At 56.2% G+C, this 24,576-nt stretch overlaps 1 protein-coding gene and 1 long non-coding RNA gene across 9 annotated transcripts in view; one reads left to right on the plus strand and one right to left on the minus strand.

The window, feature by feature from the left end:
• Positions 1–24,576, minus strand: part of LOC118369059 (neuronal PAS domain-containing protein 3-like) — a 536,261-nt gene that overhangs the window by 196,793 nt on the left and 314,892 nt on the right. The gene's annotated exons all lie outside the window — the stretch shown is intronic.
• The window catches only part of LOC127915894 (uncharacterized), a 57,155-nt gene that overhangs the window by 31,021 nt on the left and 1,558 nt on the right, over positions 1–24,576 (plus strand). Inside the window, exons 1-5 of one of the 5 annotated variants that reach the window (XR_008092807.1) lie at positions 173–373; positions 1,532–1,717; positions 15,729–15,749; positions 15,905–15,935; positions 16,699–16,957. This is a non-coding gene — a long non-coding RNA (uncharacterized LOC127915894). Of the gene's footprint in view, positions 1–172; positions 374–1,531; positions 1,718–5,686; positions 5,714–9,066; positions 9,231–15,310; positions 15,378–15,728; positions 15,750–15,904; positions 15,936–16,615; positions 16,668–16,698; positions 16,958–24,576 lie in introns of those variants that run through there. The other 4 variants (XR_008092811.1, XR_008092808.1, XR_008092810.1 and 1 more) reach the window with 4 other exon arrangements.

Raw genomic sequence — 24,576 nt, forward strand, 5'->3', positions numbered from 1 at the left:
AGGTGGCGACATGGGGAGAACAGGAGGAGACAGGTGGCGACATGGAGGAGAACAGAGGGAGACAGGTGGTGACATGGGGAGACAGAGGGAGACAGGTGGTGACATGGGGAGACAGAGGGGAGACAGGTGGTGACATGGGGGAGAAGGAGGGAAACAGGTGGTGGCATGGGGGAGAAGGAGGGAGACAGGTGGCGACATGGGGGAGACAGAGGGAAACAGGTGGTGACATGGGGGAGACAGAAGGAGACAGGTGGCGACATGGGGGAGAAGGAGGGAGAAAGGTGGCGACATGGGGGAGACAGGGGAGACAGGTGGTGACATTGGCGAGAAAGAGGGAGACAGGTGGAGACATGGGGGAGAAGGAGGGAGACAGGTGGTGACATTGGGGAGAAAGAGGGAGACAGGTGGAGACATGGGGGAGAAGGAGGGAGACAGGTGGTGACATGGGGGAGACAGAGGGAGACGGGTGGTGACATGGGGGAGACAGAGGGAGACAGGTGGTGACATTGGGGAGAGAGGGAGACAGGTGGCGACATGGGGGAGACAGAGGGAGACAGGTGGCGACATGGGGGAGACAGAGAGACAGGTGGCGACATGGGGGAGACAGGAGGGAGACAGGTGGCGACATGGAGGAGACGAGGGAGACAGGTGGTGACATGAGGGAGACAGAGGAGACAGGTAGCGACATAGAACAGAGGAGACAGGTGGTGATTATAGGGAGATCAGAGGGAGACAGAGTGGCGACATGAGGGAGAACAGAGGAGACAGGTGGTGACATGGAGGGAGACAGAGGGAGACAGGTGGTGACATAGAGAGAGAGAGACAGGTGAGTGACATAGGGAGAGAAGGAGGGAGACAGGTGGTGACATGGGGAGACAGAGGAGACAGGTGGTGAAATAGGGAGACAGAGGGAGACAGGTGGTGACATGGGGGAGACAGATGGAGACAGGTGGCGACATGGGGGAGAAGGAGGGAGACAGGTGGCGACATGGGGGAGAAGGAGGGAGACAGGTGGTGACATGGGGGAGACAGAGGGAGACAGGTGGTGAAATAGGGAGACAGAGGGAGACAGGTGGTGACATGGGGGAGAAGGAGGGAGACAGGTGGTGACATGGGGGAGACAGAGGGAGACAGGTGGTGACATGGGGGAGAAAGAGGGAGACAGGTGGTGACATGGGGAGACAGGAGGAGACAGGTGGCGACATGAGGAAGACAGAGGGAGAACAGGTGGCTGACATGGGAGAAGAGGAGACAGGTGGTGACATTGGGGAGACAGAGGGCAGACAGGTGGTGACATGAGCGAGAAGAGGAGACAGGTGGTGACATAGGGGAGACAGAGGAGACAGGTGATGACATGCGAGGAGACAGAGAGAGACAGGTGGTGACATGGGGAGACAGAGGGAGACAAGGTGGTAGACATAGGGAAAAAGAGAACAGGTGGTGACATCGGGGAGACAGAGGGAGACAGAGTGAGCGACATGGGGAGAACAGAGGGAGACAGGTGGTGACATAGGGAGACAGAGGGAGACAGGTGGTGACATGGGGGAGACAGAGGGAGACAGGTGGCGACATGGGGGAGACAGAGGGAGACAGGTGGTGACATGGGGGAGACAGAGGGAGACAGGTGGTGAAATAGGGCAGACAGAGGGAGACAGGTGGTGACATTGGGGAGACAGATGGAGACAGGTGGCGACATGGGGGAGAAGGAGGGAGACAGGTGGCGACATGGAGGAGACAGAGGGAGGCAGGTGGTGACATGGGGGAGACAGAGGGAGACAGGTGGTGAAATAGGGGAGACAGAGGGAGACAGGTGGTGACATGGGGGAGACAGGAGGGAGACAGGTGGTGGCATAGAGAGAAGGAGAACAGGTAGCGACATAGGGGAGACAGAGGAAACAGGTGGTGACATGGAGGAGACAGAAGGAGACAGGTGGCGACATGGGAGGAGACAAGAGGGAGACAAGGTGGTGACATGGGGGAGACAAGGAGACAGAGAGGTGACATGGGGAGAAGGAGGGAGACAGGTGGTGACATGGGGGAGAATGAGGGAGACAGGTGGTGACATGAGGGAGACAGAGGAGACAGAGTGGTGACATGGGGGAGACAGAGGAGACAGGTGGTGACATGGAGGAGACAGAGAGAGACAGGTGGTGACATGGGGAGACAGAGGGAGACAGGTGGTGACATGGGGAGACAGAGGGAGACAGGTGGTGACATAGGGGAGAACAGAGGGAGACAGGTGGCGACATGGGAGCAGAGGAACAGGTGGTGACATGGGGAGCAGAGGGAGACAGGTGGCGATTACGGAGGAGATCAGAGGAGACAGGTGGCGACATGGGGGAGACAGAGGAGACAGGTGGCGACATGGAGAACAAGAGGAGACAGGTGGTGACATGGAGGCAGAGCAGGTGGTGACATGGGGGAGAACAAGAGGAGACAGGTAGTGAAATAGGGGAGACAGAGGAGACAAGTGGTGACATGGGGAGAAGGAGGAGACAGGTGGTAGCATAGGGAGACAGAGGGAGACAGGTGGCGACATGGGGAAGTCAGAGGGAGAACAGGTGGTGACATGGGGAGACAGAGGAGACAGGTGGTGACATGGGGAGACAGAGGAGACAGGTGGCGACATGGGGAGACAGAGGGAGACAGGTGGTGACATGGGGAGACAGAGGGAGACAGGTGGTGAACATAGGGAGACAGAGGGAGACAGGTGGTGACATTGGGGAGACAGAGGGAGACAGGTGGCGACATGGGGAGACAGAGGAGACAGGTGGTGACATGGGGAGACAGAGGAGACAGGTGGTGACATAGGAGAGACAGAGAGGAGACAGGTGGTGACATAGGGAAGACAGAGGAGACAGGTGGTGACATGGGGAGACAGAGGGAGACAGGTGGTGACATTGGGGAGAAAGGAGGAGACAGGTGGCGACATGGGGAGACAGAGGAAGCAGGTGGTGACATAGAGGAGACAGAGTAGGAGACAGGTGGTGACATAGGAGACAGAGGACAGGTGGTGACATGGGGAGACAGAGGGAGACAGGTGGTGACATAGGGGAGACAGAGGGAGACAGGTGGTAGACATGGGGAGACAGAGGGAGACAGGTGGTGACATAGGGGAGACAGAGGGAGACAGAGTAGTGACATGGGGGAGAAGGAGGAGACGGGTGGTGACATGGGGAGACAGAGGGAGACTGGCAGTGACACAGGAGACAGAGGACAGGTGGTGACATTGTGAGAAAGGGGAGACAGGTGGCGACATGGGGGAGACAGAGGAGACAGGTGGTGACATGGGGAGACAGAGGAGACAGGTGGTGACATGGGGGGAGACAGAGGAGACAGGTGGTGAAATGGGGGAGATGATAAGAGAGGTGGTGACATTAGAGATGATGGAGACAGGTATTATTAATGGGGGGAGAAGGAGGGAGACAGGTGGCTTACATGGAGGAGACAGAGGGAGACAGACGACATGGGGATTGAGGAGATCAGGTGGTAACATGGGGAGAAAATCAGACATAATGAGACAGAGGAGAAACAGGTGGTGACTCTTGGGGGAGACAGAGGGAGATTGGTGGTGGTGACCACCGGGGAGACAGAGACATGTGGTAAACATGGGGAGACAGGAGACAGGTGGTGACATGGGGAGACAGAGGGAAACAAGTGTGACATGGGGAGACAGAGGGAGACAGGTGGTGACATGGGGGAGACAGAGGGAGACAGGTGCATGACCTGTATCAGCAGAGGGAGACAGGTGGTGACATGGGGAGAAGGAGAGACAGGGTGACATTGGGGAGACAGAGGGAGACAGGTGGTGACATGGGAGAGAAGGAGGGAGACAAGTGGTGGCATGGGGGAGAAAGAGGGAGACAGGTATGACCTGGGGGACACAGAGGGAAACAGGCGGCGACATGGGGAGACAGAAAGAGACAGGTGGCAGACATTGGGAGACAGAGGAGACAGGTGGACATGGGGAGACAGAGAAACAGGTGGTGAAATGGGGGGAAACAGAGAGAGACAGGTAGTGACATGGGGAGACAGGGGAGACATGCGGGTGAAATGGGGGGAAACAGAGAGAGACAGGTAGTGACACAGAGACCGGTGGTGACATGGGGAGAAGGAAGGAGACAGGTGGTGACATGGGGGAGACAGAAAGAGTATGGCGACAATACGTTATATATGACACAGAAAAGATACATCATAAGTATACTAGACGTGGGCATAATGATGACATCAGGCATGACATGCATCAGAGACAGGTGGCAACACGGGGAGAAGACAGGCAACAGAGGGAGACAGGAGGGGGGAGACATGGGAGACAGGTGGTGACTTGGGGAGACAGAGAGGGAGACAGGTGGTGACATGGGGGGGAGACAGAAGGAGACAGGTGGTGACATGGGGGAGACAGAGGAGACAGGTGGCACATGGGGAGAAGGAGGAGACAGGTGGTGACATGGGGGAGACAGAAGGAGACAGGTGGCGACATGGGGGAGAAACAGGAGGGAGAAGGTGGTGACATGGGGGAGACAGGGGAGACAGGTGCAGACATGGGGGAGGGAGACAGGTGGTGACATGGGGGAGACAGATGGGAGACAGGTGGTGACATGGGGGAGACAGATGGAGACAGGTATGACATGGGGAGACGCTCTGGAGACAGGGGTGACATGTGGAGACAGAGGAGACAGGTAATGACTGTAAGAATGAGATCATGGTACACAGTACATCAAGATGACACGAGGCTACAGGAACAGGGGGTAGAAGGAGGTAGACCTGATGACATCATGGGCATCACAGAGGGAAACAGGTGATCATGGGGCATAAACATGGGAGACAGCGTTAATTTACCACTGGAGATTAAAACGATGACAGGTGGTGACATGGGGAGAGAAGGAGGGAGACAGGTGGTGATGGGGAGAAAGATTGAGACAGGGCGGTGACATGGGAGAGAACAGAGTGGAAACAGGTAGTGACATGGGGGACAGAGAGAGACAGGTGGTGACATGGGGAGACAGGAGACAGGTGGCGACATGGGGAGAAGGAGGGAAACAGGTGGTGACATGGGGAGACAGAAAGAGACAGGCATGACATGGATGATAGATGGAGAAAGTGACATTGGGCAGACAGAGGAGACAGGCAGTGAAACAGGGGGAGACAGGTGCAGACATGGAAACAGGGAGAACGATGGGAGACATAAGGTAATGGGGGAGACAAAGGAGACAGGTGGTGACATGGGGGGAGACTGAGGAGACATGGGGGAGACACTGGGGGAGACAGAGGGTGACAGGTGGTGACATGGGGAGACAGAGGGACAGGTATGACATGGGGAGACAGAGGAGACAGGTGGTGACATGTGGGGAGACAAAGGAGACAGGTGGTGACATGGGGATCAGATAACATGGGGAGACAGAGGAGACAGGTGGTGACATGGAGGAGACAGGTACAATGGGGAGACAGAGGACATTAGGTACATACGGGGAGAAAGAGGAGACAGGTGGCACATCAGAATAATACTTTACATTTATAAGTAAGCATTACGGGGTATTATCGATGGCTGTTACATGACATCAAAGAAGAACGGAGGAGCATTATAAGACAACGGGAGACAGGTAAGACACGGGGGAGCATCAGACGGGAGACCGATGGCGACATGGGGAGACAGGTGGTGACATGGGGAGACAGAGGAGACAGGTGGTGAAATGGGGGAGAAAGAGGGAGACAGGTGGTGACATTGGGGAGACAGATGGAGACAGGTGGCGACATGGGGGAGAGTCATATGGTGACATGGGGTAAGTCAGGTCTGAAAAGAGGCGAGACAGAGGGGAAATGTGACATGGGGGAGACAGAGGGAGACAACATGGGGAGACAGAGGAGACAGGTGGCGACATGGGGGAGAAAGAGGGAGACAGGTGGTGACATGGGGAGACAGGTGACATGGGGAGACAGAGGGACATTGAGGTGACATGGGGAGACAGAGGAGACAGGTGGTGAAATGGGGGAGACAGAGGGAGACAGGTGGTGACACGGCCTAAAAGATACATCATGGCGTACATCATCGTATTAATATGCTAAGCATCACCAGTATTATCAAGATTTAACATCATGCGACACGTGCATAGTCGATGGACATCATAAGTACGCACGGGTAGACATCAAGGTGATGACATCATAAGTACTAATATCAAACCCAAAAGATGACATCAAGGGTGCAAGAAACAGCGACTGCAGATGACATCATAAGCATCAATTGCATATCAGACGGACATCGAGGCGGCCCATTACTGTGGAGAATGATGAAGATCATAAGTACCATTACCGTATTATCAGGTGGTGACATGGGGAGACAGAGGAGACAGGTGGTGACATGGGGAGACAGAGGAGACAGGTGGTGACATGGGGGAGACAGAGGAGACAGGTGGTGACATGAGAGGAGACAGGAGACAGGTGGTGACATGGGGAGACAGAGGAGACAGGTGGCGACATGGAGAAGGAGAGACAGGTGGTGACATGGGGAGACAGGAGGAGACAGGTGGTGACAGTGGGGAGACAGAGGGAGACAGGTGGTGACATAGGGGAGACAGAGGGAGACAGGTGGTGACATGAGGAGACAGAGGAGACAGGTGGCGACATGGGGAGACAGAGGAGACAGAGTGTGACATGGGGAGACAGAGGAGATAGTGGTAGACATGGGGAGACAGAACAGGTGGTGACATTGGGGAGACAGAGGGAGACAGGTGGCGACATGAGAACAGAGGAGACAGGTAGCGACATGGGGAGACAGAGGGAGACAGGTGGCGACATGGGAGAGACAGAGGAGACAGGTGGTGACACGGGGAGACAGAGAGAGACAGGTAGACATGGGGGAGACAGAGGAGACAGGTGGCGACATGTATTAATGAAGGAGACAGGCATGATTACGTGTATATGATGATATCATGCGCATGACATGCGGTTAACGTGCCGCATATCATATTGCAACACGATGACATCATGCGGCAACACGTACATCGGGCGGCATCACGGTGGAGCATCAGGGGAGACAGAGGAGACACCCGCATATGGGGAGACAGGTGGTGACATGGGGTTATCAGGTGACATGGGGGAGACAGAGGAGACAGGTGGTGACATGGGGAGACAGAGGAGATTATGGTGACATGGGAGACAGAGGAGACAGTGGGGTGGCGATTACGGGGAGACAGAGGGAGACAATGGTGACATGGGGAGACAGAGGGAGACAAGTGGTGACATGTGGGGAGACAGAGGGAGACAGGTGGCGACCTGGGGGACACAGAGGAGACAGGTACACATGGGGGAGAAGGAGGGAGACAGGTGGTACATGAGAGAAGGAGGAGACAAGTGGTGGCATGGGGGAGAAAGAGAGACAGGTGGTGACATGGGGAGACAGAGGGAAACAGGTTGTGACATGGGGAGAATGAGGGAGACAGGTGGTGACATGGGGAGACAGGGAGACAGGGGAGATGAGACATGGGGAAACAGGGGAGACAGGTGGTGACATGGGGAGACAGAGGAGACAGGTGGTGAAATGGGGGAGAAAGGGGAGACAGGTGGTACATTGGGGAGACAGACGGATCACGTATTATGCATATTAAAATGAAATGACAGATCGCTACCACACGCATTATCAAGAGACAGGTGGCGACATGGGGAGACAAATGAGGAGACGAGGTGGTCACATGGGAGACAGGTGGTGATCATGGGGGAAAAGAGGGCAGACAGGTGGTGACATTAAGGGGACATTGCATAAATGATGACATCATAAGGAGGACAGGTGGGGGGGAGATCACGGGGAAACAGGTGGTGAAATGGGGAGAAAGAGGGAGACAGGTGGTGACATCGGGGAGACAGAGGGAGACAGGTGGTGACATGGGGAGACAGAGGGAGACAGGTGGTGACATGGAGGAGACAGAGGAGACAGGTGGTGACATGGGGGAGACAGAGGGAGACAGGTGGTGACATGGGGGAGACAGAGGGAGACAGGTGGTGACATGAGGAGGAGACAGGTAGTGACATGGGGAGAAAGAGGAGACAGGTGGTGACATAGAGACAGAGGGAAACAGGTGGTGACATGAGAGACAGAGGGAGACAGGTGGTGACATGGGGAGACAGGAGGGAGACAGGTGGTGACATGGGGGAGACAGAGGGAGACAGGTGGTGACATGGGGGAGACAGGTGGTGACATGGGGGAGACAGAGGAGACAGGTGGTGACATGGGGAGACAGAGGAGACAGGTGGCGACATGGGGGAGACAGAGGGAGACAGGTGGTGACATGGGGGAGACAGAGGAGATTATATGGTGAAACAGGGGACATCAATCACGAGATATCATGCGGTGACATGGCCATATCAGAAACATTTATTGAAACAGGCAGACACGATGGAGACCGTAAGACATGGGGAAACAGGAGACAGGACTGACATCATATATCTGGGAGACAGGTGGCAACATGGGGAGACAAGTGGTGACATGGGGTAGACAGAGGGAGACAGGTGACACGGGGGAGACAGGTGGTGACATGGGGAGACAGATGGAAACATTACTTAATACATGGGGAGACAGCGGTGACATGGGGAGACAGAGGGAGACAGGTGGTGAAACGTGGGGGAGAAAGAGGAGACAGGCGACATGGGGAGACAGATGGAGACAGGCGCTATCATGGGGGAGTAAACGAGACATCATGCGCTTCACACGGGGAGCAGATAGACATCGCCCTATCACGGGGGAGAAGATGGTTATCGCGCGCTAACGGGGACAGTCAGATATAATAGGCGGTGACATAGGGGAGACAGAGGGAGACAGGTGGTGACATGGGGGAGAAGGAGGGAGACAGGTGGCGACATGGGGGAGACAGAGGGAGACAGGTGGTGACATGGGGGAGACAGAGGGAGACAGGTGGTGACATGGGGAGACAGAGGGAGACAGGTGGCGACATGGGGAGACAGAGGAGACAGGTGGCGACATGGGGGAGACAGAGGGAGACAGGTGGTGACATGGGGGAGACAGAGGGAGACAGGTGGTGACATGGGGGAGACAGGTGGTGACATGGGGGAGACAGAGGGAGACAGGTGGTGACATGGGGGAGACAGAGGGAGACAGGTGGTGAAATAGGGGAGACAGAGGGAGACAGGTGGTGACATTGGGGAGACAGATGGAGACAGGTGGCGACATGGGGGAGAAGGAGGGAGACAGGTGGCGACATGGGGGAGACAGAGGGAGACAGGTGGTGACATGGGGGAGACAGAGGGAGACAGGTGGTGACATGGGGAGACAGAGGGAGACAGGTGGTGACATTACGGAACATAATGAGGAGAAAGGCGGCGACACGGGGAGACAGAGGGAAGACAGGCGACACGTATATCATGAGGAGCATTATGGTAAGACACGGCATTACAGACACGTGGAGCACTGAGGAGACAGGCAAGCATTACGGGGGAGACAGTGGCAGACATGTATATCATGATATTATCATAAGTGGCACACGGGGTATAATATATGGTTATCATAAGACACGGGAGACAAGAGGAGACAGGCAGAAACAGGGAGACAGAGGAGACAGGTGGCGACACGGGGAGCATGAGGAGACAGGTGGTGACATCAGAGAAAGAGGGAGACAGGTGAGACATGGGGAGAAGCTGGGAACAGGCATATGACATGGGGGAGACAGAGGAGACAGGTGGTGAAATAGGGGAGACAGAGGAGACAGGTGGCAGTGAGACAGAGGGAGACAGGTGGTGATACATGGGGAGACAGAGGAGCCAGGTGGCTTGAGAATGAGGGAGAAGGTAGACATGGGGAGAGGGAGACAGGCAGAAACATGGGGAGACAGAGGGAGACAGGTGGTGAAAATAGGGAGACATAGAGATCAGGTAAGAAACAGGGGAGACAGATAGAAGACAGGTATGACATGGGGGAGACAGGTGGTGATTACGAGGAGACAGAGGACTCGGTGACACGGGGGAGACAGAGGAGACAGGTAAGACATCAGAGGGACAGAGTACATCAGGCGACATCACGGGGAGATTATAATGAAGACATCAGAGAATGCGGCGAGACTGCAGACATGGGGAGACATCAGGGACATAATGACATCCGCGGCAAGACACGAGGAGACAGGTATTACTGGGGGAGAAGATCGGAGACAGGTGCAGACGGACATCGCCATATCATGCGACACACGCATAAATGATGACACGCAAGTACACGGGTATTAATGATGACATATGCAGTATCACGTAGACAGATGGACATATCGGCGCAAGCATCACCGCATGGTGCGACATCGCGCGTCTACCACGGGCATATCAAGAGCATCGGCAAGTACTACCACGCAAAGTATTATCAAGATGGCTGTCATGTACGACACGGGGATATCAAGATGACATCATGGCACAATAACTTATATCAGAGGAGCACATGGTACAATACGGTATTAATGATGACATCGAGGCACTACCACGGGGGTGACATCATATGGACATCATAAGTAAGCATCACGTGTATTATCATAAGTGGCTATCACGGGTATTATCAGAGTGACATCATAAGTACACACGGGGGAGAATATTATTATGCTGCAGACATGTAGAGACAGAGGAGACAGGTGGTGAAACAGGGCAGACAGAGGAGACAGGTGGTGACATGTAGAGACAGATGGAGACAGGTGCACATGGAGGAGACAGAGGAGGCAGGTGGTGAAATGGGGAGACAGAGGAGACAGGTAGACACATGGGGAGAAGGAGGGAGACAGGTGGTGGCATGGGAGAAGGATAAGACAGGTGGTGACATGGGGGAGACAGAGGGAGACAGGTGGTGACATGGGGGAGACAGAGGGAGACAGGTGGTGACATGGGGGAGAAGGAGGAGACAGGTGGTGACATGGGGAGACAGAGGAGCAGGTGGTGACATGGGGAGAAGAGGAGACAGGTGGCGACATGGGGAGACAGAGGAGACAGGTGGTGACATGGGGAGACAGGTGGTGACATGGGGGAGACAGAGGGAGACAGGTGGTGACATAGGGAGACAGAGGGAGACAGGTGGTGACATGGGGAGACAGAGGGAGACAGGTGGTGACATGGGAGACGGAGTGAGTGACATAGGGAGACATGAGGAGACAGATGACATGGTGAGATAGAGAACAGGTGGTGACATGGGGAGACAGAGGAGACAGGTGGTGACATGGAGAGAGAGGGAGACAGGTGGTGACATGGGGGAGACAGAGGGAGACAGGTGGTGACATGGGGGAGACAGAGGGAGACAGGTGGCGACATGGGGAGACAGAGGGAGACAGGTGGTGACATGGGGGAGACAGAGGGAGACAGGTGGCGACATGGGGGAGACAGGGGGAGACAGGTGGTGACATGGGGGAGACAGAGGGAGACAGGTGGTGACATGGGGGAGACAGGTGGTGACATGGGGGAGACAGGTGGTGACATGGGGAGACAGAGGGAGACAGGTGGTGACATGGGGGAGACAGAGGGAGACAGGCAGAACAGAGGAGACAGTGGGCATGGTGGTGAAAGAGGGAGTAGCTGATTGAGACATGGTGACATGGGGGGGAGACAGAGGGAAACAGGTGGCGACATGGAGAGAAGGAGGAGACAGGTAGCACATGGGGGAGACAGAGGAGACAGGTGGTGACATGGAGGAGACAGGTGGTGACATGGGGAGACAGAGGAGACAGGTGGTGACATAGGGGAGACAGAGGAGACAGGTAGTGACATGGGGGAGAAGGAGGAGACAGGTGGTGACATGGGGATAACACCGCATATCATCGCGAAACATATCAAGATGCGACATCATGTGACACATGGGGAGAATAAGGAGACAGGTGGCGCATTAGCTTAGAGACAGAGGAGACAGGTGGTGACATGGGGGAGACAGGTGGTGACACGGGGGAGACAGAGGGAGACAGGTGGTGACATAGGGAGACATAGGGAGACAGGTGGTGACATAGGGAGACAGAGGAGACAGGTGGTGACATGGGGGAGACAGAGGGAGACAGGTGGTGACATGGGGAGACAGAGGGAGACAGGTGGTGACATGGGGAGAAGAGGGAGACAGGTAGACATGGGAGACAGGTGGTGACATTGGGGAGAATGAGGAGACAGGTGGTGACACGGTATAGGTGGTGATACGGGGGAGACAGATGGAGACCGACACACATGGGGGGAGACAGGTGGTGACATGGGGGAGGACAGAGGACAGGTGGTGAAACGGGGGAGAAAGAGGGAGACAGGCAGACACTGCAGATCAGATAGACATCATATACTACCACGGGGGAGCACGACAGCCGCGGCGACACGTAGAGACAGGCGGCGACACGGTATTCAGATGATAAGGCGGCGAAACAGGCCAAGCATCATGATTTATTATCATATGACACTGCATATCAGACGGACATCAGGCGGCTATCACGGGTGAGACAGAGGGAGAAAGGTTGTGATATCAGGAGAATGAGGAGACAGGTGGTGACATGGGGGGGGAGACAGGTGGTGACATGGGAGACAGAGGAGACAGGTGGTGAAAAAGGAGACAGAGGGAGACAGGGGTGACATGGGGAGACAGAGGGAGACAGGTGGCGACATCAGGGAGACAGATGGAGACAGGAGGAGAAAGGTGGTGACATGGGGAGAAAATAATGAGATGACATCAAGATACATCATGTACCACACGGTGGTGACATGAGGGAGACAGAGGGAGACAGGTGGTACATGAGTAAGGAACAGGCACATGAGGGAGACAGAGGAGACGGTGGTGACATGGGGAGACAGAGGTAGACAGGTGGCGACATGGGGGAGACAGGTGGTGACATTGGGGAGAATGAGGGAGACATGGTGGTGACATGGGGAGACAGAGGGAGACAGGTGGTGACATTGGGGAGACAGAGGGAGACAGGTGGAGACATGGGGGAGAAGGAGGGAGACAGGTGGTGACATGGGGGAGACAGAGGGAGACAGGTGGTGACATGGGGGAGACAGAGGGAGACAGGTGGTGACATGGGGGAGACAGAGGGAGACAGGTGGTGACATGGGGGAGACAGAGGGAGACAGGTGGTGACATGGGGGAGACAGAGGGAGACAGGTGGCGACATGGGGGAGACAGAGGGAGACAGGTGGTGACATGGGGAGACAGAGGGAGACAGGTGGCGACATGGGGGAGACAGAGGGAGACAGGTGGTGACATGGGGGAGACAGAGGAGACAGGTGGTGACATGGGGAGACAGAGGAGACAGGTGGTGACATAGGGAGACAGAGAACAGATGGTGACATAGGGAGACAGGTGGTGACATAGGGAGACAGAGGGAGACAGGTGGTGACATGGGGAGAAGGAGGAGACAGGTGGTGACATGGGGAGACAGAGGAGACAGGTGGTGACATGGGCAGACAGGAGACAGGTGGTGACATTGAGGAGACAGATGGAGACAGGTGGCGACATGGGGAGACAGAGGAGACAGGTGGTGACATGGGGAGACAGAGGGAGACAGATTGGTGACATGAGGGAGACAGGTGGTGACATGGGGGAGACAGGTGGTGACATGGGGGAGACAGAGGGAGACAGGTGGTGACATGGGGAGACAGAGGAGACAGGTGGTGACATGGGGGAGACAGAGGGAGACAGGTGGTGACATGGGGAGACAGAGGGAGACAGGTGGTGACATGGGGAGACAGAGGGAGACAGGTGGCGACATGGGGAGACAGAGGGAGACAGGTGGTGACATGGGGGAGACAGAGGGAGACAGGTGGTGACATGGGGGAGACAGGTGGTGACATGGGGAGACAGAGGGAGACAGGTGGCGACATGGGGAGACAGAGGGAGACAGGTGGTGACATGGGGGAGACAGAGGGAGACAGGTGGTGACATAGGGGAGACAGAGGGAGACAGGTGGTGACATTGGGGAGACAGAGGGAGACAGGTGGCGACATGGGGGAGAAGGAGGGAGACAGGTGGCGACATGGGGGAGACAGGTGGTGACATGGGGAGACAGAGAGACAGGTGACATTGGGGAGACAGAGGAGACAGGTGGTGACATGGGGAGACAGAGGAGACAGGTGGTGACATGGGGAGACAGAGGGAGACAGGTGGTGACATAGGGGAGACAGAGGGAGACAGGTGGTAGACATGGGGAGACAGAGGGAGACAGGTGGTGACATGGGGGAGACAAGGGAGACAGGTGGCGACATGGGGGAGACACCAGGAGAAATGGTGCAGACACGGGGAGAAAGAGGAGACAGGTGGGTGACTATCATTGGGGGAGACAGATTTACATCAGGTGCGCTTAATGGGAGAGTCATAAGGTGTATCACCATTAAATGATGTCGTCTGATAAGAGCTACCATAATGATTAAATGTAAATGTAAATGTACGGGTATGGAGACAAAGTATGACATGGGGGAGACAGAGGAGACAGGTAATTAACATGGGCATTGAAAGAGGGAGACAGGTGGTGACATGTCAGCATATCAGCGTATTTTTAATATCATATAAGATCAATGGGTGACATCATAAGTTTACCATTGGGGGAGACAGATGGACATCATACAGACATGGGGGACATTGTGACGGAGACATCGCGCACATGGGGAGAAGGAGGGAGACAGGTGGCGACATGGGGGAGACAGAGGGAGACAGGTAGACATGGCACAGGATGACATGGGGAGACAGATGGAGACAGGTGGTGACATGAGGAGACAGAGGAGACAGGTGGAGACATGGGGAACAGAGTGACAGGAGGAGACAGGTAGTGACATAGAGACAGAGGAGACAGGTGGTGACATGGGGAGATAGAGGGAGACAGGTGGTGACATGGGAGAGACAGGAGGAGACAGGTGGTGACATGGGGAGACAGAGGGAGACAGGTGGTGACATGGGGGAGACAGAGGGAGACAGGTGGTGACATGGGGGAGACAGAGGAGACAGGTGGCGACATGGGGAGACAGGGAGACAGGTGGTGACATGGGGAGACAGAGGAGACAGGTGGTGACATGGGGAGACAGAGGAGACAGGTGGTGACATGGGGAGACAGAGGAGACAGGTGGTGACATGGGGAGACAGAGGGAGACAGGTGGCGACATAGGGAGACAGAGGAGACAGGTGGTGACATGAGGGAGACAGGTGGTGACATGGGGAGACAGAGGGAGACAGGTGGTGACATGGGGGAGACAGAGGGAGACAGGTGGTGACATCACCGCATAAATGATGACATCATGCGCGCATCACGGCATTAAATGATGACATCATGCTACCACACTGGGGAGACAGATGGAAACAGGTGGTGAAATAGAAGGAGACAGACAGATGATGGACAGGTGGTGACATTGGGGAGACAGATGGAGACAGGTGGCGACATGGGGGAGAAGGAGGGAGACAGGTGGTGACATGGGGGAGACAGGTGGGTGACATGGGGGAGACAGGGGAGACAGGGGTGAAATAGGGGAGACAGAGGGAGACAGGTGGTGACATGGGGGAGAAGGAGGGAGACAGGTGGTGAAATGGGGGAGACAGAGGGAGACAGGTGGTGAAATGGGGGAGCCAGAGGGAGACAGGTGGTGACATGGGGGAGACAGGTGGTGACATGGGGGAGACAGAGGGAGACAGGTGGTGAAATAGGGGAGACAGAGGGAGACAGGTGGTGAAATAGGGCAGACAGAGGGAGACAGGTGGTGACATTGGGGAGACAGATGGAGACAGGTGGTGACATGGGGGAGAAGGAGGGAGACAGGTGGTGACATGGGGGAGACAGGTGGTGACATGGGGGAGAAGGAGGGAGACAGGTGGTGAAATAGGGGAGACAGAGGGAGACAGGTGGTGAAATAGGGCAGACAGAGGGAGACAGGTGGTGAAATAGGGCAGACAGAGGGATACAGGTGGTGACATTGGGGAGACAGATGGAGACAGGTGGTGACATGGGGGAGAAAGAGGGAGACAGGTGGTGACATGGGGGAGACAGAGGGAGACAGGTGGCGACATGGGGGAGAAGGAGGGAGACATTAGAGGGTGGTGACATGGGGGAGAAGAGGGAGACAGGTGGTGACATGGGGGGAGACAGGTGGCAGACATGGGGGAGAAGAGGAGACAGGTAGGACATGGGGAGACAGGAGACAGGTGGTGACATGGGGAGACAGGTGCAGACATGGGGAGACAGAGGGAGACAGGTGGAGACATGGGGAGACAGAGGAGAACAGGTGGCGACATGGGGGAGAAGGAGACAGGGGTGACATGGGGAGACAGGTGGTGAAATGGGGGAGACAGAGAGACAGAGTGGTGAAATAGGGAGACAGAGGGAGACAGGTTGGTGAAATAGGGAGACAGAGAGGAGACAGGTGGTGACATGGGGAGACAGAGGAGACAGGCGGTGACATGGGGAGCCAGGTAGTGACATGGGGGGAGACAGAGGAGACAAGTGGTGAAATAGGGAAACAGGAGACAGGTGGTAGCCATGGAGACAGAGGGCAGGTGGCGACATGGGAGAAAGGAGGGAGAGGTGGTGACATGGGGAGACAGGTGGATGGAGACAGGTGGTGAAATAGGGCAGACAGGAGCAGGTGGTGACATTGGGGAGACAGATGGAACAGAGGGGAGACATAGAGGGGAGAAGGAGGGAGACAGGTGGTGACATGGGGGAGACAGGTGGTGACATGGGGGAGACAGAGGGAGACAGGTGGCGACATGGGGGAGAAAGGAGGAGACAGGTGGTGACATGGGGGAGACAGGTGGTGACATGGGGGAGACAGAGGGAGACAGGTGGTGACATGGGGGAGACAGAGGGAGACAGGTGGCGACATGGGGGAGAAGGAGGGAGAAAGGTGGTGACATGGGGGAGACAGGTGGTGACATGGGGGAGACAGAGGGAGACAGGTGGTGAAATAGGGGAGACAGAGGGAGACAGGTGGTGACATTGGGGAGACAGATGGAGACAGGTGGCGACATGGGGGAGAAGGAGGGAGACAGGTGGCGACATGGGGGAGAAGGAGGAGACAGGTGACATGGAGGAGACAGGGAGACAGGTGGTGACATGGGGAGACAGGAGACAGGTGGTGAAACAGGGGAGACAGAGGAGACAGGTGGTGACATGGGGAGAAACAGGAGGGAGAGAGGTGGTGACTTGGGGAGACAGATGGAGACAGGTGAGAAGATGGGGGAGACAGAGAGAGACAGAAGGTGACATTAGACAGAGGAGAAAGGAGATGAAGGGGAGACAGGAGGTGATGGGGACATGGGGAGACAGAGGGAGACAGGTGGTGACATGGGGGGGCAGGTGGTGACATGGGGGAGACAGAGGGAGACAGATGGAGACAGGTGGCGACATGGGGAGAAAGGAGGAGACAGGTGGTGACATGGGGAGACAGGTGGTGACATGGGGAGACAGGGAGACAGGTGGTGACATGGGGAGTGTTCAGGAGGAGACAGGTGGTGACATGGGGGGGAGGAGACAGGTTGGTGAAATAGGGAGACAGGGAGACAGGTGGTGACATGGAGACAGAGGGAGACAGGTAGTGACATGAGGGAGACAGGTGGTGACATGGGGAGACAGAGGAGACAGGTGGTGAAATAGAAACAGGGAGACAGGTGGTGACATGGGGAGACAGAGGGGAGACAGGTGGCGACATGGGGGAGGGGAAGAATTACAGAGACAGAGGAGAGAGGTGGTGACATGGGGAGACAGATGGAGACAGGTGGTGAAATAGGAGGAGACAGTGAATTTTGGGGAGACAGGTGACATGGGGGAGACAGAGGAGACAGGTGTTTGATGGAGACGCGACATCAGGTGGCGACATGGGGAAGAGAAAGGAGAGGGAGACAGGTGGTAGGCATGGGGGAGACAGGTGGTGACATGGGAGGCAGGGAGACAGGTGGTGACATGGGGGAGACAGGTGGTGACATGGGGGAGACAGAGAGGGAGACAGGTGGTGACATGGGGAGAAGGAGGAGAAAGGTGGTGACATGGGGAGACAGAGGGAGACAGGTGGTGAAATGGGCAGACAGAGGGAGACAGGTGGTGACATGGGGAGACAGGTGGTGACATGGAGGAGACAGAGGGAGGCAGGTGGTGAAATAGGGAGACAGAGGAGACAGGTGGTGACATTGGGGAGAAGGAGGGACAGGTGGTGGCATGGGGAGAAGGAGGAGACAGGTGGCGACATGGGGGAGACAGAGGAGAGGGTGACATGGGGAGACAGGTGGAATGACATGGGTGGAGACAGGAGGAGAAGAGGGAGAAAGGGGAGACAGAGGGAGACAGGTGGTGACATGGGGGAAAAGGAGGAGACAGGTGGTGACATGGGGAGAAGAGGGAGACAGGTGGACGACATGCTTACATGGGGAGAAGGAGGGAGAAAGGTGGCGACATGGGGAGACAGGGAGAAAGGTGGCGACATGGGGGAGAAAAGGGAGACAGGTGGTGACATGGGGAGAAAGAGGGAGACAGGTGGTGACATGGGGAGACAGGTGGTGACATGGGGGAGACAGAGGAGACAGGTGGTGAAATAGGGAGACAGAGGTGGTGACATGGGGAGACAGATGACAGAGGTAAGACAGATTACTGTATATCAGATGGAGACAGGTGGTGACATGGGGAGAACAGAGAAACAGGTGGCGACATGGGGAGACAGAGGGAGACAGGTGGTGACATGGGGGAGACAGGGGAGACAGGTGGACATGAACAGAGGGAGACAGAGGGAGACAGGTAGACATGGGGGAGAAGGGAGACAGGTGGTGACATGGGGACAGAGGGAAACAGGTGGTGACATGGAGAAGAACAGAGGGAGACAGGTGGTGACATGGGGGAGACAGAGGAGACAGGTGGTGACATGGGGGAGACAGAGGGAGACAGGTGGCGACATGGAAGAGAAGGAGGGAGAAAGGTGGTGACTTGGGGAGACAGATGGAGAAAGGTGGTGACATGGGGAGACAGAGGGAGACAGGTGGTGACATTGGGGAGACAGATGGAGACAGGTGGGCATCACGACATGGGGGAGATCAATGATGACAGGGGATCACAGGTGGTGACATGGGGAGACAGGTGGTGACATGGACATCAGGGCACCACGGCATTCATGCAGACAGAGGAGACAGGTGGCGACATGGGGGAGAAAAGGACATGGGGGAGACAGAGGTGGTGACATGGGGAGACAGATGGTTACATGGGGAGACAGAGGAGACAGGTGGTGACATGGGGAGACAGAGGGAGACAGGTGGCGACATGGGGAAGAAGAGGAGACAGGTGGTGACATGGGGAGACAGGTGGTGACATGGGGAACAGAGGAGACAGGTGGTGACATGGGGGAGACAGGGAGACAGGTGGCGACATGGGGGAGACAGGCAGACATAGGAAAGGGAGACAGGTGGTGACATGGGGGAGACAGGTGGTGACATGGGGAGAAGAGGGAGACAGGTGGTGACATAGGGGAGACAGAGGAGACAGGTGGTGACATTGACATGGGGGAGACAGATGGAGACAGGTGGTGACATGGGGAGACAGGAGGAGACAGGTGGTGACAGGGGAGACAGGGGAGACAAGATGGGGAGACAGGGGAGACAGGTGGTGACATGGGGAGACAGGGGGAGACAGGTGGTGACATGGGGAGACAGAGGAGACAGGTGGTGACATAGGGGGAGACAGAGGAGACAGGTGGTGACATGGGGAGACAGAGGGGAGACAGGTGGTGACATGGGGAGACAGAGGGTGACATGAACATTTGGGGTCGCTCTGGAGGAGACAGGTGGTGACATGGGGAGAAAGGAGATGGTGACATGGGGGAGACAGCAGGGGAGACAGGTGGTGACATGGGGAGACAGATGGAGACAGGTGGCGACATGGGGGAGAGTCATAAGGTGGGCAGTGGTGACATAAGAGGACAGCTAAATGACTTACAGTAAATGTAAATGTAAGGAAGGAGACAGGAGGGACATGGGGGAGACAGAGGGAGACAGGTGATGACATGGGGGAGAAAGAGGAGACAGTGGTGACATGGGGAGACAGGTGGTGACATGGGGGAGACAGGGGAGACAGACAGGTGGGGGGGAGATCAGGAGGAGACAGGGGGACACAGAGGGAGACAGGTGGTGACATGGGGAGACAGAGGAGACAGGTGGTGACATGGGGAGACAGAGGGAGACAGGTGGCGACATGGGGAGAAGGAGGAGACAGGTGGAGACATGGGGAGAAGTTGGGAAACAGGTGGGGGAGACAGAGGGAGACAGGTGGTGACATGGGAGACAGAGGGAGACAGGTGGTGACATGAGAGACAGAGGGAGACAGGTGGCGACATGGGGGAGAAGAGGAGACAGGTGGCGACATGGGGAGACAGGAGTGACATGGGAGACAGGTGGTGACATGGGGGAGACAGAGGGAGACAGGTGGTGAAATAGGGAGACAGAGGGAGACAGGTGGTGACATGGGGGAGACAGAGGGAGACAGGTGGTGACATGGGGGAGACAGAGGGAGACAGGTGGTGACATGGGGAGACAGAGGGAGACAGGTGGTGACATGGGGGAGACAGAGGGAGACAGGTGGTGACATGGGGAGACAGAGGGAGACAGGTGGTGACATGGGGGAGAAGGAGGGAGACAGGTGGTGACATGGGCAGGGAGACAGGTGGTGACATGGGGAGACAGAGGGAGACAGGTGGTGACATGGGGAGACAGGTGGTGAAATTGGGGAGACAGAGGGGAGATTGGTGGTGACATGGGGAGACAGAGGGAGACAGGTGGCGACATTGGGGAGAAAGAGGAGAAAGGTAGTGACATGGGGAGACAGAGGGAGACAGGTGGTGACATGGGGAGACAGAGAGACAGGTGGTGACATTACGGGGGGAGACAGAGGAGATGGCAGACACGGGGAGACAGTGGCGACAGGGAGACAAGGAGAGGAGACAGAGTTTGACATAGAGACAGAGGGACAGACAGGTGGTGACATGGGGAAGGACATCATGGGTGGTGACATGGGGAGACAGAGGAGACAGGTGGGGGAACATGGGGGGAGAAGGAGGAGACAGGTGGTGACATGGGGAGACAGAGGAGACAGGTGGTGACATGGGGAGACAGAGGAGACAGGTGGTGACATGGGAGACAGACAGAGAGGAGACAGGTGGTGACATGGGGGAGACAGAGGGAGAAAGGTGGTGACATGGGGGGGAGAAGAGGAGACAGGTGGTGACATGGGGAGACAGAGGGAGACAGGTGGCGACATGGGGGAGAAAGAGAACAGGTAGTGACATGGAGGAGACAGAGGGAGACATGGTGGAACAGACAGAGGGAGACAGGTGGTGAAATAGGAGACAGGTGGTGACAGAGGAGACAGGTGGTGACATGGGGGAGAAGGAGGAGACAGGTGGCGACATGGGAGAAGGAGGAGACAGGTGGTGACATGGGAACATATATAAGTGGGGAGACAGGTGGCGACATGGGGGAGAAGAGGAGGGAGACAGGTGGTGACATGGGGAGACAGGTGGTGACATGGGGAAGACAGGGAGACAGGTGGCGACATGGGGGGAGAAAAGGGAGACAGGTGGTGGGGGAGACAGGGAGACAGGTGGTGACATTAGAGACAGAGTGGAGACAGGTGGTGACATGGGGAGACAGATGGAGACAGGTGGCGACATGGGGGAGAAACAGGTACATGGGGGAAAGGTGGTGACATGGGAGTCAGAGGAGACAGGTGGTGAAATAGGGCAGACAGAGGAGACAGGTGGTGACATTGGGGGAGACAGATGGAGACAGGTGGTGACATGGGAGACAGAGGAGACAGGTGGTGACATGGGGAGACAGAGGAGACAGGTGGTGACATGGGGAGACAGAGGGAGACAGGTGGTGACATGGGGAGAAAGAGGAGACAGGTGGTGACATGGGGAGACAGAGGAGACAGGTGGTGACATGGGGAGACAGAGGGAGACAGGTGGTGACATAGGGGAGACAGAGGGAGACAGGTGGTGACATGGGGAGACAGAGGAGACATGGTGATGACACAGGGGAGACAGGTGGTGACATGGGGAGACAGAGGGAGACAGGTGGTGACATGGGGGAGACAGAGGAGACAGGTGGTGACATTGGGGAGACAGATGGAGACAGGTGGCGACATGAGAGAAGGAGGGAGAAAGGGGAGACAGAGGAGACAGGTGGTGACATGGGGAAATTAGAGAGTGACATTAGTGCTTTATCACTGTTCAGGTGGTGAAATAGGAGACAGAGGAGAAATGATGACATGGGGGAGATTACGGAGACAGGTAGGAGGCAGAGAAACAGGAGACAGGTGGAGACATGGGGAAAGTTGGGAAACAGGTGGCATGACATGGGGAGACAGAGAGGAGACAGGCAGAAACAGGGGAGACAGAGGAGACAGGTGGTGAAAAAAAGGGGACAGGCAGTGACAGGGGGAGACAGGTGTTATCATATGACATGGGGAGACAGAGGGAGCCAGGTGGCGACATGGGGAGAAGGAGGAGACAGGTGGTGACATGGGGAGACAGAGGAGACAGGTGGTGACATGGGGGAGACAGATGGGGAGAACAGGCAGAAACATGGGGAGACAGGAGGAGACAGGTGGTGACATGGGGAGACAGAGGGAGACAGGTGGTGACATGGGGGAGACAGGTGGTGACATGGGGGAGACAGAGGGAGACAGGTGGTGACATGGGGAGACAGGATGATGATACAGATTTAATAATACGGGGGAGACATAGAGGAGCATTGAGGAAAAAGACATGTAAAATATTATCATAAGTGCTTTTAATTACGGGGAGACAGAGAGGCACAGGTGGTGAACAGGAGACAGAGGAGACAGGTGGTGACATGGGGAGAAGGAGGGAGACAGGTGGTGAAATAGGAGACAGAGGGAGCAGGTGGTGACATGGGGAGACAGAGGGAGACAGGTAGACATGGGGGAGACAGAGGAGACAGGTGGTGACATGGGTGAGACAGGTGGTGACATGGGGGAGACAGAGGAGACAGGTGGTGACATGGGGGAGACAGGTGACATGTAGGGAGACAGAGGAGACATCATGACATGGGGAGACAGGAGACATCATGCTGACATGGGGGAGATCAGAGGGAGACAGGTGGTGAAATCACGGAGACAGAGGGAGACAGGTGGTGACATGGGGGAGACAGGTGGTGACATGGGGAGACAGAGGAGACAGGTGGTGACATGGGGAGACAGAGGAGACATAGACATGGGGAGACAGAGGGAGACAGGTGGTGAAATAGGGAGACAGAGGAGACAGGTGGTGACATGGGGAGAAGGAGGAGACAGGTGGTGACATTGGGCAGAAAGAGGGAGACAGGTGAGACATGGGGAGACAGAGGAACAGGTGGCACATGGGGAGACAGATGGAGACAGGTGGTAAGACAGGGGAGACAGGAGGGAGACAGGTGGTGACATTGGGGAGACAGAGGGAGACAGGTGGTGACATGGGGAGACAGAGGGAGACAGGTGGTGACATTGGGGGAGAGACAGGTGGAGGGTCTGCTAAGGGAGACAGGTGTGACATGGGGAGAAGGAGGAGACAGGTGGTGACATGGGGAGACAGAGGAGACAGGTAAGTGTTTACATGAGGAGAAGGAGGGAGAAAGGTAGTGACATGGGGAGACAGAGGAGACAGGCACATGGGGAGACAGATACATGTGACGGGGGAGACAGAGGAGACAGGTGGTGACATGGGGGAGACAGGTGGTAGACATGGGGGAGACAGAGGAGACAGGTGGTGACATGGGGAGACAGGTGGTGACATGGGGGAGACAGAGGGAGACAGGTGGTGACATGGGGAGAAGGAGAGGAGACAGGTGGTGACATGGGGGAGACAGAGGAGACAGGTGGTGAAATAGGGAGACAGAGGAGACAGGTGGTGACATGTGTATAGCTGAGGAGACAGGTAAGACACATTGCATAAGAGGGAGACAGGTGGAGACATGGGGGAGAACATGGGGAGACAGAGGAGACGGTAGACATGGGGAGAAGATGGAGACAGGTATGACATGGGGAGAAGGAGGGAGACAGGTGGCATTACGGGGAGACGACATGGGGGAGACAGAGGGAGATTGGTGGTGACATGGGGTAGACAGAGGGAGACAGGTGGTGACATTGGCGAGAAAGAGGGAGACAGGTGGGAGACATGGGGAGAAGGAGGGAGACAGGTGGTGACATGGGGGAGAAAGAGGGAGACAGGTGGAGACATGGGGGAGACAGAGGGAGACGGGTGGTGACATGGGGGAGACAGAGGGAGACAGGTGGTGACATTGGGGGAGAAAGCGACATCATAAGTACACACGGGGAGACAGATATATCGCAAGTGCAATATAATACGGGGGGGATATCAGATGATATCATAAGTGTTTACATGGGGAGACAGAGGAGACAGAGTGAGTGACATAGAGGAGACAGGTGGTGACATAGGGAGACAGAGGGAGACAGGTGGTGACATGGGGAGACAGAGGAGACAGGTGGCGACATGGAGAGAAGACAGAGAGACAGGTGGTGACATAGGGAGACAGAGGAGACAGGTGGTGAAATAGGGGAGACAGAGGGAGACAGGTGGTGACATGGGGAGACAGAGGGAGACAGGTGGCGACATGGG

The sequence above is a fragment of the Oncorhynchus keta genome, chromosome 35, assembly GCF_023373465.1.
Source record: "Oncorhynchus keta strain PuntledgeMale-10-30-2019 chromosome 35, Oket_V2, whole genome shotgun sequence".
NCBI lineage: Eukaryota > Metazoa > Chordata > Actinopteri > Salmoniformes > Salmonidae > Oncorhynchus > Oncorhynchus keta.